Below are 15,439 nucleotides of genomic sequence, written 5' to 3'. Positions count from 1 at the left end.
AGTAACAGAGGCCGGCTGATGTCAGTTGGCTAGGTCATTTCGTCTACTTGGTTGTTGGTGCCTCTTCCGTAGTAGATGCTCTCTGGTGGTTGTTAACATGTGATACAGAAATTTTCACACTTTAGCCCACTCCCGCATGTCTACTCATATCCTCTACCCCAGTCCTCCCGGTCCTCACCTTCCAGTCTTTTCCCTTCCATGTGCCTGACCAGTCAGCCATGCCATTAGCCACTGCCTATACGTTGTACACATTTTAACTTCAGGACACTTCTCTTTCTGCACAAAGGGGACAAGGAGATGTACCATCTGAAACTCTGCCGATTTACTGGAGGGTTTTCTTTGTGTTTTCAAGGCCACTCCCAAGCAAGGCTGTAGTGTAGCTACTATCATTTTCAGTTTGCACATACATAGGAAGTAGACTCATCTGTAACCCAAACTCAGGCTTTCTCCTCCTCCTTTGGCTGGTTGGACAGGAGCCCAGATGGCCATGGGCATGAGCTGAGGTGGGGCACCGGGACGATGGTAGAGGGGGCTGTGCAGCCTCCTGTGCCTTATAGTTGGGCTCATGCTCAGTCCTGGCTGTGCCGTCTCCATCTTACAGTGGACTGATGCTGAGCCTGCCGGACCTTACAACTTGGAAGGTCTAACAAGACCCAGCTCACGATGGGGAGTTCTGGCTGCATGGTCACTGGGTGCCCCGTGGAAGTTTGTTTTGTTTTGTTGATTGGTGCATAGTTCTCTGCTGCAGATGGCACGACCTTGCTGGAGAACCCAGGGGTCTCATGGGGAGTCTCCCACGGGAGCTTGCCACCAACGTCACAAGGCAACTTTTCCCACTACTGAAACCTTCAGCACCATGATATCGGCTGGGTCCTCTGGCTCAGGTGGCAGAGCTGCTTGCTTCTCAGGTGACACAGGGCCACTTGCAGACTTTAGAGTGGGACAGCCTGAGTGGGGCCTTCCCCTTCGTTCTCAGGTGAAGATCTGCAAAGTAAACGTGCTAAGTTCTTAGAAAGAGAGACAGAGGAAGAAAATGATGTTGCCCTTGGTCAGCCCGTCTCGTATTGTTTTGGATCTTTTGATGTACGTATCTCCCAACCGACTGTGAGTTCCTTGGGGGCAGAATTAGAATCGCAGCTCCTCTATCTACATAGCTCTGTGATGCTGGGCAAGCCACCTCACTTCTCTGAGCCTCAGTGTCCCCCTCTGTAAAATGGGGATCATGTCAGAGCCCATGGCATGGTGGTGCTACGAGCATTGACAGAGAGAAAGCACACAGGCCCCTGGCACTGTGTCTGCACACAGTCAGCACTCCTTAAAGGCTGGCTGTCATTCGTCTCCCCTGTGACTCTCTGACAAAAGATCCCCCACCCCGACCCCAGCGCTCAGTAACTCTGTGCTAATGTGTAAGTGGGTGTCAGTGAATTCCTGTAATCCTTGGGGTACATGTGGTTAACATGTGTGCACTTAATAGGCTCTCTACAGTGACGCTAATGATGTGTGGACTGTCTGGGGGCCGTGGGGGCTGTTTTCTCAAGTTGTAAACTCACCACTGCTCTGCTCCACCTTCTCCTTGGGGTCTGCAGCCAAGCTCCTCCGTAGCTGGGCGTCTGCCCACAGCCCCTCCTCACAGACGCCCACAGCCCAGGATTGCAGGTGTGTGGCTGTGGTCTGCGTGGTGTGTACATATGTGTATGTGTGCTGTTCGTATGTATGACGTGTGCATGTATGTGTGTCGCTTCTGTGTTGTCTGCATGTGTGTGTCTTATAGTTAAGTCCCCAGAAGAAGGAAAGAGTCACAGACTGACCCTGCCTGGGTACCACTTCCTCACCCACCTCCTTATGGGCTCCCCACCCACCTCCCACCTCATGGGCTCTGACTTCCTTCCCTGCCTCCGCAATTCAACTGTGGGCGGTACACGTGCTCTGCATCTCAGCATTTAACCAGGGCTCAATGCAGGTGCTCAATACAATAGTACTTGCTTGCTAGTTGAATGTGAAAAAGCAGTCCTGGGATGGTCTTTTCTGGGCAGTGCTGCAGTGCCCTCTAGTGGATTTTCTCTGAACTTCTCAAGGTTTGTGGTTAATGCTAGTCCTTGGGTGGTCAAGCCCTGAAGTCTGTCCTGGGAATCCCTGTGGGCTTGATCCCCCCTTGCTGATGGTCGTTCCTGTGTCCTGCAGAGCAGGTGGCTCAACAGGAGTTGAGGCTGTGTGGGGGCGAGGTCGGGGTCAGGCTGGGGAGGAGGTGGTTGTCGGCAGACCAGATCCAAGCCTTGGAGGCCCAGGAAGGCTGGGCAGCAGGGGAAAGTCAGACCTCGCGCTTTCTCCCCATCATCCCTCGCTTCTCTTCTTTTCTTCTCAGGCAGAAATGAGTCAGCAGATGTCCTGATTCTGTTAATTAGAGAAAAGATTCCTAAAACAAGATGACACATAAAGGTCAAAATTCTTTTATGCCAGGGTGATGCTTGCACACCCACATCTCATCCATCAGCAGGTCTTGTTGGTTCTGGATCCAAAACACATTCCAGATCCATCCTCACTGCCAGACCAGTGCCCAAGCCAATCTCAGCTCCTGTTTGAGTCATCCCCATAGCCTCCCAGCTTACCCGCCCAGGTTCTGCTCTTACTCCACTACAATCTAGACTCCACACAGTACCAGAAAGTTCTTTTAAAGTCAGAAATCAGATCATGTTGTCACCTCTTTAATAATGCTTCATTTGTCCCTCATTTTGCTTACAGTTAAATCCAAACTCCTTCCTGTGGCCTACAAGACCCTGTGTGTGGAAGGAAAGAATGATGCCACTCCAGAGGGCGGACCCAGGACCAAATGAAGGAGTTTCAGAGTGTGAATTTTGACCCAAGCCAGGGAGAGATTTTCTAATAATCAAAGCTGTCCATGCTGTCTGCCCCAGGAGGGTAAGGTCCCGACGATGAGTGCAGAACTGCTGCTTGGAGGAATCTGCATGGGGCTGGCTGGAGGCTGGAGTAGGTGATCTCCCCTTTGCCTTCCTGCACCAGAACTCCGAGTCCCTGGGAGTAAGAAACAGGAGGAAGAAACTCCCACATTCCTGGTGGTGGTGAGATAAACATATAGAATCTGCACATAGGCAGGAGCTCTTGAGGAAGTGTCAGCCTCTGCTCCTTCTTAAACACATCTTCCAGCAAGGAGCTCAATACTCAATGGGGAGCATTTTTGGTTGGTGGACACTTCAAGTGTCAGGCTGGCCAAGTTGGTCTGCCTCCTGAAACTTCCTCTTCTTTGTCTCAGGTCTTCCCTCTTGCAGTGTTCTGAGCACCCTTCTAAAAGTATGCTGGAGACTGTGCTGTATGTTGGGGTCCTAAAGAAGGAAGGGGCAAACTCTGCTGTCAAGAAGTTCATGGGCTAGCGGGGCAGGGCTGGCTAATGGTAACAACACCTCAGAGATGCTTGGACTGGTGGGTAAGGGTAAGGGCGGAGTGCACGGGAACTGGAGTGTGTGAGACCTCAGCTCCAGCTGGGCATCAGCATCACCCAGGGGGCCGTGTGGCTGTGGTACCCTGAGATTGCACGAGGGGCCCACACTTTGGTGGTTTTTAAACCTCCCCAGGTGGCTCTAAGGTGACTAAGGCTGTGGACCCCTTGCTTAGTTGGGAAGAGCTTCATCTTTGAGACACCTGCATTAGCATCCCAGTTTTGGCACTTGACAGCTGTGTGACTCTGGCATCTACCTCTCCAGTCCTTTGAATGAGAGGGAGGACCAGGGAGGAGGGAGGGAGAGGGAGGGAGACAAGGAGAGATTTCTTGAGCGGTGTACCTGGCCAGAGGACGCCAGGGCAAGAGCAGAGTGTTTTTGCAAATGGGCACATTACACAGACCCAGCTGTACCCCAGGCCACGGGAACAGTTGTGGGCACCTGCTCAGTCAAGTTTCCATTTCTGGAACACCTGCAATCAGAGTTTATTGCAAAAGGAGCCAAGACGGCACCTTTATGTGTGTAGGGAACACAATAAATCCTTATAAAACATTATGAAAGGGTTTTCAGAGCCACCCTATGAAGTGGATACTATGAGTCTCCCATTCCAGAGAAGGAAATGGGTGCACTGAGAGGTTAAGGAGTGTGTCTAAGGCAACTTAAGTTTAGTGCTGGACTGGAATTAGAATGCAGACCTGTCTCAGGAGAGACTAGAATGCATCTTGCTTACCCGCCATCTAGCTTAAGAAATAAAATATTACAGACCCAGTTGAAGCTTCTGTATTCCCCTCCTGGCCCCCTTCCCTCTCTCCTCTCCAACTGCTGTCCGGAATTTGGTGTTTATCATTTTCATGCATCTTTATATACCTTTACCATATAGGCAAGAATTCATAAACGGTACATAGCATCCTAGTGCATGTTTAGAACCTTTTCTAAGTAAGAGGCAGAGTAAAGAAATTCTCTTGCCACTTGCATTTTTCTCTCAAAATTGTTTTTGCCATTTATCCACGTTGATACATATGTGTCTAATTTATGTATTATCTTCACTTTTTATTTAATTATTTTTTATTGAGATACCATTGACATATAACATTGTATTAGTTTTAGGGGTACAACAAAATGATTTGATTTGTGTATTTTGTGAAATGATCACCATAATAAGTTTAGTTAACATCCATCACCACACATAGCTGCAATTTTTTTTCTTGTGATGAGAACTTTTAAGATCTACTCTCTTAGCAACTTCCAAATATACAATACAATATTGTTAGCTACAGTCACCATGGTGTACATTACATGCCCAGGACTTATTTACCTTATAACTGGAAGGTTGTACCTTTGACCCCCTTCACCCATTTCACTGGCCCCCTGCCCCCACCCTATGGCAACCACTAATCTGCTTTCTGTATGTATGAGTTAGGGTTTTTTTGTTTTTAGGTTCCACATATAATTTAGATCATATGGTATTTGTCTTCCTCTGTTTGAATTATTTCACTTCACATAATGCCTTCAGAGAACATCGATGTTGTCCTAAATGGCAGGATTTCCCTCTTTTTTACTGAAAAATATTCCTTTGCATATACACCACATCTACTTTATCTATTCATCCATCAGTGGATGCTTAGGTTGTTTCCATGTCTTGGCGATTGTAAATAAAGCTTCCACGAACATTGGGATGCAGATATCTTTTCAACAGTGATTTTGTTTCCTTTGGATAAATATCCAGAAGCAGAATTGCTGGATCATATGGCAGATCTATTTTTAATTTTTTTAGGAACCTCCATACTGTTGTCCATAGTGGCTGCACCAATTTACATTCCCACCAACAGTGCACAAGAGTTCCCTTTTCTCCACATCCTTGCCAATGCTTGCTATTTCCTGTATTTTTGATAAGAGCCATTTTAACTGGCAAGAGGTGATATCTCATTGTGGTTTTGATTTGCATTTCCCTTATGATTAGTGGTGTTGAGCACCTTTTCATGTACCTGTTGGCCAATTGTTTGTCATCTTTGGAAAAATGTCTATTCAGATCCTCTGCCCGTCTTTTAATTGGATGATTTGTTTTTGTCATCACTTTCCACAATCCACAACTCTGTTGATGGACCTTTAGATTGCGCTCAGTTTTTTACTCTTCTAGTCAGTGCTGCTACAAACGTTTTTGTTCAGGTATCCTTCTGCACACATGTGAGAGTTTCACACGGTGTACACTCAGGAGAGGAATTACTCGGCCGAGGGCATTGTGCTCCTCCAGTTCACTGTGCAGTTCACCCTCATGCAGTGTGCCAGAGTGTCTGTGGCTCTGTGCCCTCTCCCACACTTGGTGTTGCTTGATCTTTCACGTACAAGCTTACCTTCTTATTCTGTGCTTCACAGCCTCCGAGAACAACAGAAGAACAGTTACACAGGGAATGCATCTAGACTATGTTCTTGGCTAGTGCGTCCTCAGCAAAGTCTGGATGGAGGTCGCTAAGGCAAGCTGTGCCATGATTAACTCAGAACATCCTGCTATGAAACATGGAGTGAGAGACATCAAGGAATTTGGACTGGCTGGTTGCCATCTCCACCAACAATCTGCTTCAAGGCACCATCCTTTTGTCTTCACCTTTTGTTCAAGGGAAGAAATAGGGAGCCCAGACTTCTAGGTTTGCCTGGGCTGGTCCAAGTTCATGCCAGTTGTCCCAGTGCCTCCTATGACTTTTCAAAGTGTTTAGGTTTGAAAGATAAATTATACAGTCACTCTAGCTATAAGAGTAGCAATTCAGATCAATTTCCTTTCCAAAGATTTCTGACACTCTGCTGTGGTCAAGATGGATATGATTGAGGGCTGCAGTGTGTTGCAAATTATAAGGGAAGAGTTGCAATTGTTTCTGCAACAACAAGGTTTAGGATGGAAGTAGGAGCTCTCAGAACCTTTCAGAGAGGGAGCTGACCACAGCCCAGAAGGCATTTTGTGGAGTTCTGGCCATGCTTCTTGGTCACTGCCCATGGGACAGCCAGCTTCAGGGGCAGGTGGTGCCGGGCAGCCTGGCGGTGTTCCCCTCCCGGTCTCCTCAAGATCAGAATCCGTTCCAGGCCACCAGACAGTGCTCCCTGCCAGCCCTTTCATGAAAACAGTTCCTGGATGTGCTTCGTGAGTTGTGGCCAAGCTCTTGTGACAACACCTCCTGGAATAACAAAGGGATCCTTTGTGGGCAGCCGGCTCCAGCTAACAGCTTGTGGATGGCTGGACTCCCTTTGGCACTTTCTTTTCTAGACAGCCCCCCACTCCCATCCATTCAGTTCAATACAATCTGGGATCCTAGGTAGATAACTGTGCCATTTGATCAACCTGAAGAGGTAGGTCAGGGCGGCCTTCCAAAATTAAAACTTCCAGAGGAAATGACAGAACACAATGGGAGGTCTGTGGTAGAGACAGCTCAGGGCATCAGCCTGCAGTGGTTCCTTTCCAGCATTGTGTCACCTCCCAATGAAGGCCTCCAGCTTAGCAGCATGCTCATGTGACAAAGGCTTGTCCTTAGAAATAAGTCCACAAAGGATTTCCAACTGAGCAGCCCGGGTGGCCTAGCCTCGTACTTTGAAGAGTGGACCCATTGAGGATCACTCCTACCAGTGGCATTTTAAGATTCCTCTGGGGGTCACCACCTCCACGAAGTCTTTGTTGAGCTGCCCGCACCCCGCCTTGGCCCAGATGGTAGTGTACTTTCTTTTGTGCCTCCTCCATTATCCACTATGAGTGTGTGTGTGTGTGTGTGTCCATGCCTGTCACAGCACAATTACTGCCTCGAGGACAGTGACAGTATCTTCCTTATTTCCGTATTCCCCTTCATGCACTAGGAACTCAATAGAAGTTTGTTAAATGAGGAAATGAGTCAATCCTTCACCTAGAGGGGGTTAGTCCCAGAAACAGACTGGATAGAGGAACTCAAATGATATTGTCAAGTCTCTTTTTGCCTTCTGCATTTCTTCTCTGTCTCATTTTCTGTTATGCAGACAGATTGTCGTCATCTCCAGACTGTCTGGCAACGATGGCTACCAGCAAGCCCCCATTCACAGCATTTCAGCTCTGGGAAATGATGGCAGCTCCATGGTCTCGCCCTAGTTCTTCGATTACCCCTGGGGCCATGGTCTCGCCCTAGTTCTTTGATCACCCCTGGGGCCATGGAGTGGGGTCCACTGACTAAAGGGTGCACTAGAATCATACGATTGGACTGGGAGAGAAGCAGTTCCCCAAAGTAGGGAAATTGAGGTGATCCTGAAAAGACAAAAATCACAGACATCCAGAGAAATAGCACTGAAGGCTTGAGGAATTTCAAGGAAGGCAGAGTCAGACCTGGAGACCAGGACTGCTCCTGTGAGGGATGACTCCAGTACCTCTAATAACCATGGCCGAAGGAGGTTAGGCCTGGCCAGGATTTATAAGGATCATCTCCTCCACAAGAACAGCAAGTAGTTATATACGCAGACTCTGAACATCAGTCAACAGTAAGTGGATGTTTATTGAGGACCTACTAAATGCCAGACACCATGCAGGCCAAGAGGGGTCAGAGGTCAGCAAACCAGACACAACTCCTGCCCTCACATGGCTCACCATGTACTGGCTGCCCAGGGTCCACTGAAAGGGCCACCGTGAGTGGGCCATCATTGGGTGGGTGGCCATCATTCAACAGCTAACATTCTTGGAACTGGGCTTGATGGGCATGGCCCCATTTCGTCCTAGCAATAGTGCTATTTTGTAGATTTTAGAATTTAGGGTCAGAAACAGGCCCTAACTTAAGCAGAGAAAGGAAGAGAGGGAGAGAGGAGGTAGGAAGAGAGAAAGATTGGATAGTTCACAGAATTGAAGGAAAAGAGGAACAGCCAGGCTCTAGGATGGATTGGGACAGGACTGGAGCTTGCCATGGCTGTGTATGGACTCTGTCTAGAGGGCGCTGCTCCGCCAACTCAGCACCAGTTCCCTTCAGTCCTTGGGATTTCTCTCAAGAGTCCAGTTCCCAGGAGAAGGCTCTGTCTGGCCTGACCTGGGCCAATGGCCACCCCTGTGATCGGGGATCAGGTTCTGTGATGGGCAACCCCGCCATGTGGAGTGGAGGAGGGGCGTGTCACCCAAAGGAAGGGTGGGAAGAAGGAAGTATATGGGGGCAGACAAAAACAGTGGCTGTGTACCACCTAGGTGCTGTCACTATCTCCATTTCCAGGTGAGGAGACTGAGGCTTAACGAGGTTATATGACTTGCTCAAGGTCACACTGAGGGTGTGTGACAGGACTTAAACCCAACCTGCTTGACTGCAGAGCCCACACTCTCAATCTCTATAGAAGGGATGGGTGACTTGTGGGGGCACCTCGCTTGATCACCAACAGAAACTTAACAGAATAACAGTGGTTAAGAGTTTGGGGACCAGTTAGAAGGTAATGGCAATCAAACAGGCAGGAAAGGAAGGACTAACTTATACCCAGGCAGTGGCTCAGATGGATCGGAGGACATGAATGACTGAAAAGCATGCAAAGAAATGTTAAGTGGCTAAAATCTGTCATGATTCATAACTAATAGGGTGTATGAAAGAAGGAAGGAGAGAAGTCTGTGCAGACACCCAGGTTCCTGGTGTGGGCACCTGGTGGATGGAACTGCCCCTCGCCGACATACAGAACGCAGAGGGAGGAAGAGGTGGGGTTGGGGGTGGAAGGGAGAAGAGTAGAATTTTGGACATGTTGGATTTGAGGTGCCCGAAAGACACCCAGATGGAGATGTCCAGGAGCCAGTGGACAGATGGGGTCTGGAGAATGGGAAAGAGCTGTAGGCAGAGCTGGTGTCCCCCAGGGCACTGTGTGGTATGAGACCGACAAAGGTCTGAGGATGGAGCCTGGGGAACTCAGCATTCAGGGGTAGTTCAGAATACTTCCTGGGCTCTGCAATTTCCTGAGAAGATATTGGGGAAGGTATCTCATTCATTACAGCACATCAGTACGATTCTTTCTGACTCTTCTTGCCCCGCCCCATCTCCCCACCCTGCCTGACGGGTAACTGAGTCTTAACTTTCCAGCGTCCGCAGCATTGCCTGAGCACAGCCTTGCTGGGCCTCCAGAGCATGCTTTATAACATCGCACATTTCTTCTGCGCTGCACTTCTTACATATTATGATAACTTAATCAGTAATTATTTTCCCTGCTAGACCGGAAGCTCCTTGAAGGCAGGGCCATGCCTATCTCGCTCATTGTTGTATTCTGCAGGAGGTGGAGAACCTCTCTTCCCTTCTCCTTGCCCCTCCCCCCTTTCCAGAGATGCTGATTTACTTGGTCAGTTTCCAAGGCCCAGATAGGGACAGGGTTACAGTGTATTAAACCCACCCACAATCTACAATCTTCTTCTGCTTCCTTCGCCTGTGCCACTGGATCAATAAGACAGCTTGGGCTCTCTCCTGCAGGCTGGCATCTTTTCCTCTCCCATATTTCCACATGAGTACCAGGGCACTTGAAAGGGCTCCTCATCTGGCCAGTAGCCCCTGGTAAGGCCCCAGTCTGGGCTGTGAGGCTGAAGGAGGTGCCCTAGCTGCTCAAAGTGGGGAGGGGCGGGGGGAGTGGGAAGCATTCACCAGCTAATAATAAAGTGCCATATTGGTTTCTCATTTATTTTTATCCTCATAGCCTTGGGAACTTTATGGAAAGGGAAGACTGGAGGGCTAGATTTGGCCATTCCTGGGTCCTCTGGTCAAATTCTAACTACTAGACCCTTCACCTCATTTAAGTCCTGCTCAGTGAATGAAGAAAAGAAGGAAGGAAGAAATGCACAAACCAGAGCTGGCTTCCACCCTACAGTCACCATTGGTGAAGATTTGTCCCCGGGAGGATCTGTCTTAGAGCATTCGATACAATGCAAACCCCAGGCTTTGCTCTTGTGTGCAGAATCCACACACTGTGTGCCACATGATGGTGCTGTTATGACAGTTCCTGAGCTTCATCCTGATGCATTTTGAAAGGCCCCTGTCAATCTGCCAGCGAGTAGTGGTGTAAACCTCCATAACTGAGTGGGACGGAAGGTCTGAGGGGCCTGTTAGATATTCAGCATTTTCTTGGCCCATGAGTAACAGTCGCTCAAACTGTCTTCGTGTTGTATTCACAGCAACTCTACAAGTTGGGTGCCACATCTCCTTATTCTACAAAAGGGGACACTAAAACTCAATGGAATTCTGTAGTTTAGCAGAGCACCCAGCACTAGTAATAATAATAATTAACATTAACTAATAATAGCAAGTGGCACTACCATTTATTGAAGACCTACTGTGTGCTAGGTACTCCATTCAGGCTTTTACATATTTTTCTCATTTAATGGTCACAAGTGTCCCATGAGGTTGGTGTCATTATTTTAGAAATACGGAAATGGAGAATCAGAGAGATGAAGTGACTTGCTCAAGCAAGTCACAAAGCTAATATGAGATGGGGTCAGGTTTCTAACCTGGTCTGTCCGACTCTGAGGTCCTTCTTTCTTTTCTTTTTTTCTTTTGAGGAAGATTAGCCCTCAGCTAACTACTGCCAGTCTTCCTCTTTTTGCTGAGGAAGACTGGCCCTGAGCTAACATCCGTGCCTATCTTCCTCTACTTCCTATGTGGGACGCCTACCACAGCATAGCGTGCCAAGCTGGGCCATGTCCGCACCCGGGATCTGAACCGGCAAACCCCGGGCCGCTGAGAAGCAGATCGTGCAAACTTAACCGCTGCACCACTGGGCTGGCCCCAGAGGCCCTTCTTTCTTTCCCTGTGCTTTCTCCTTCCAGCTGGGAGCAGGAGGTACGTGGAGGATTCTGTGAATCGCTGCAGGCACCCAGACAAGCCTGACAAAATGCATTCCAAGAAGGAAAAAGCTGCTAGGTCTGACCCCAGAGTGGCAGCTTCAGAAAACATGGAGAAGAAAATGCCTCACTTGTACTGTGCCTGCTGGAACCCTGGAGGAGATCCGGGCCCATTTCTGGCTGGGCTGGGAAAGAAGCCTGGGATGAAATTGGCCAGAGCCAGTCCCTGGGCAGATGCTGGGGAGCAGGGGCAAGCGGGGAGAAGGGGCCGGGCATTCCCAGGACCCTTCCCCACCTGAGGAAGGGACAAAGGACCCACGCTGCCCAGAGACCTGAGGCAGGGCCTGGTGAAGGCCTCTAGTGTACAGAAGAAAGAAGAGCTCCCAGCAGGTCCCATGGACCCCGGTAGTCCTGAGTGGGCTTCTCTAGGGATCCTACCACATCAGATAGGGGAGGAGGGGAAATGCTAGATCAAAAAGTTTTGTTTTAAAAAGCAAATGTGATTGACTTACTCCTCTGCTTGAAACCTTACAGCCCATCAGGGGTTTCCTACCTCCCTTGGGCTGAACACCAAACTCCTTAATGCAGCTGGTGAAACCGTCTGCAATGTGGCCACTGCTGACCCCACCGCAGACTCCTGCACTGTCCCCCACCACCCCCCGCATACTTTATGATCTGGTGGTTCTCCCTATCTCTCCCTAACATCAGATCCAGCTGGGGAGCTTTTAAAACCCGTCAGTGCCCAGGCTCTGGCCCAGGTCAGGATCCCTGGAGGTGGGCATCTTTCATTTTTAGAAATTCCCCAGGCGATTCCAATGTGAGTCCAGGGCTGAGAACCCCTCTGTCATCCTCTCTGGCCAACTCTTCATTTTCCAGGCCTCAGCCCTGTCTCAGCTCCATGTCTGCCTCCTCAGGAAGCCTTCCATGACTACTGTCACGGGGTTCTCCTTGGCAGGGGGGCAAGGTGCCCGTGTCTAGGCCCGTGCTCCGTAGTGTCCTGGGTGGTTTGTGCTGTGATTGCCTGACCCTCGCCTTGCTCCTTCTCTGACTGTGATCTCCCTGAGGATGGGGGCCTTGTCTGTTGGCTCACTGTTGTCCCCCACACCTGGCACACAGTGACAGTTCAATAAATGGGCTGAAATGTCAAACATCAAGTTAAAATCTGTCTCCCTACAAACTTCCCTTAGTCTGCTATTCCCTCCTTCCTTATTAAACATGAAAGCTCCAGTCTTTTCCATTTTTTAGCTCCCCCCAAAAGTCTATGGGCATTGGTCCTTAATTAGCACTTTGGATCCCTCTGGGTCCTCGCTGTCCTCTGGAGCAGGGAGCTGGCTCTCTGTTCCCTCAAACGTTAGTGTTTCCCCAAATAGCTCCTAGAAAAGGAAGTGCGGCTTCTCCACAAGAAAAGACAGTTTGCAAACAAGAGCTGCACAGGCAGGCTCAGAGGCAGCAGAAGCGTCCCCCTCTCTGGGAGATGTTTAAAGCACCTCCACTTAAGATCACAGCGAGCCTTAGTCAATACCCATCCATCTCCTCCTCCACCCTTCCTCAAGGGAAGCCAGAACGGAGCTCTTGTCAGAGAGGGTACCGCTGCAGAATAGCTTCAAGAGAATGGAGGGGATGATCCAGGTTGGATGGGAGGAAGATGAAGGGGGGAAGCTGCCAACAAGGCATTAATTGGCTTTGGAACAGCTAAGAGCCTCGCCCGGGCCCAAACAACCCGAGGCAATTTCCGAAAGCAACTGTGGAGGAAGAGGCTCCACCTTTCTCACCTCCTTTGAATGGGCGGCTCGGAAGTGGTGGAAGGAGCCAGGAAGCCACGGGGCATCCTTCTTCCACCAACTGCCCAGGGCCTGGAGAGAAGCCAGGCTGCCTGCCTCCTGGGGCTTGGGAACATGCCCGGTTCCAAAGAAGCTGCAGCCCCCAGCTCCCCATCGTGGAGAGGAGGTGCTGACAGCGGCGAGTGCCCAGGCCCCACAGGGATTGGGGGAAAGGGATGGCTGCTGCCAAAGCACTGGGTGTGGACAACTAGTCTTTGTTGGATTTCTGGCTCCATTGACTTTCCTTCTCTGAGTTCAGTTTCCTCATCTGAAAATGAGGGTTTTGTTGGACCAAGTGTCAAAGGTCCCTTCTAGCCTCGCCTTCTGGGGCTGGTGAGAAAATGGGGGGAACAGAGGGAGAGAAGAGTGCAGGAGTGAAGAGAAAGACGGGAATGGAGCCCCCTGTCTGGGAGCATCTGGTGTCTGTACGTGGCATCAGGCTCTAGCCTGGAGGCCCAGTCCACAGAGGAGGGGTGGAAGGACTCCCTGACATCCTGGATGAGACATCAGATGAGAAAACTGAGGCCCAAGGAGCTTTAACAGACTCACACAGGTCACATGGGTAGGAAGCAGGGGACCTTGTTCACTACAGGGATGGCATAGTTTGACTTCCTGGGCCAGCTCTGATGGATTGACAAGGGCTGTCTGCATCATCACGTTGAGGACAGTCCATGATAGATGAGCCATGTCTGCCCCAGGCTTGGGAAGAGGACGTGGCAGCATGAGTACCACATATTTGCTGTGCTTACTGATCCATTTAGTAAATTGTTACTGAGAAGTTACTTCATGCAGGACTGTGGTCCTTACACTGGGTATTCAGTGGTAAATAAGATAAGCCCTCACCCTCAGGAAGTTTACATTCTGGAATGGAAGACAGACAACATACATGTAAACAAATGACTCAATAATATAATCTCAGCTAGGGCCAAGTAGTAGAAGGAAAATAAAATAGTGCAATAGGATAGACAGTGATGATGTGGGGGAAGAGGGAGGAGACTGAAGTGCTCAGGGAGGTGACATTTAAGTGGAGACCTAAATTCTGAGAGGAGGCAGCTCTGTAAAAGCTGGAGGAAGAGCATCCAGGTAGAGGGAACAGCCAGTTCAAAGGTCCTGAGGTGGGTCCTCCAAAGGACAGAGAGAGACCAAAATTGAGGCTGCTTAGATAACAAAGGAGGGGGTCAGTGGAGGAGGTAGGAGTGGCTGACAGGCCTCCCAAACTTAGCGAGTCCACAGGGACACCCTTACTCCCCAACGCCCTTCCCCCCTAAACAAATTGCTCTTCCCCAAGTCTTTCCTTCTCTTCCCATAAATGACCAGCCACCCTATTGCTCAGACCACCCCAGCTACAACCCCAGCCCTGTCACCATCAAGTCTTGCCTGTGGCCTCCTTGCTGGTCTCCTTGCCTCTAACCTGGTCCTTGCTCAAAGCCCAAAAAGCACTCATCAAACCAATCCCACCACCATTTACTGCCCCCAAGCTCTCTCCTCTCAGTTTTGTCTTTCTTGCAACTATCACCAACCTACAACCTCAGGAACACAGTTTTATTATCTTTTTAAAACAGAATCTGGAGTTGGTCATAGCCACAGGGGCATGAAGTCCCAATTCGATGCACACACATTCCTCTAGTTGTCCCCAAACTGACTGTGTTTCCAGAGTGGTTCTGGGGACTGGGCATTAATTAGCATGGGGAACCATTTATCAGGCCTCTGCAGTGCTCCTGGTCCTGTGGCCAGAGCATCATAATTGCCCTGCAGGAGAGGTTTGATTATCAGCCCACCCTCATTCCATAATTCCTATAGATACTTGGACCCTGAAAGGCTCACCTTCTTATTATAAGTCCCCCAGCTGGTAAGTGGCTGAGCCAGGATTTGGACTCAGGTCCCTATGATGCCAAAGCCCAGACTTGCTTCTACACTGAGCTTCCTCCTAGACTCAAATGGGCAAAGGATGATGGGCTCAGAGAGGCGCCTTGATCTCAGTCTGGACGTCTTGCCCGCATTCCAAATCAAAGGTCGGAGCCTGCTTCCTGGGTTCCTTGGCACTTCCTTAGCCTGGAAAGATAAGAGGGTTAGGACCTTCTGCCCACCTGGTCCTGAAGAGATGGTCGTGTCCCAGCCCTCCTTATCTGGCCTGGCTTTCAGTCCGCATCCCTCCACCTGCCCCCCTCTCACATCCCTTCTGTTGCCAGGTGGTCACCTTTCTGCCCCAGGCCGGTGTAGCCAGTACCCGGTGCCCTCCAGCCTGTCGGCCTCTTGATCGGAAAGCATTCCCGTGGGAACCATGGTGCCAACATCCGGTGAGGACGGGCCCTCTGTTACCCGCCGGCCCTGCTGCCTCTGCTATCAGTCCCAAGAACAAAGGAGCTTGGACCCTGCCGCTTGCCAGG

General features: G+C 49.9%; 1 long non-coding RNA gene across 1 annotated transcript; it reads right to left on the bottom strand.

The window, feature by feature from the left end:
* Positions 1-4,516: 4,516 nt before the first annotated feature.
* LOC139045249 (uncharacterized) lies at positions 4,517-15,407 on the bottom strand. Its single transcript, XR_011503255.1, has 3 exons — positions 15,250-15,407; positions 14,877-15,104; positions 4,517-7,704 (listed from the first exon to the last, which is right to left on the bottom strand). It is a non-coding gene; the product is annotated as an uncharacterized lncRNA (long non-coding RNA).
* Positions 15,408-15,439: the final 32 nt, after the last annotated feature.

Source organism: Equus asinus, chromosome 5 (genome assembly GCF_041296235.1).
Source record: "Equus asinus isolate D_3611 breed Donkey chromosome 5, EquAss-T2T_v2, whole genome shotgun sequence".
Lineage (NCBI taxonomy): Eukaryota > Metazoa > Chordata > Mammalia > Perissodactyla > Equidae > Equus > Equus asinus.
The sequence above is the reverse complement of the archived record's forward strand: the minus strand, read 5'-3'. Positions and strand labels throughout refer to the sequence as shown.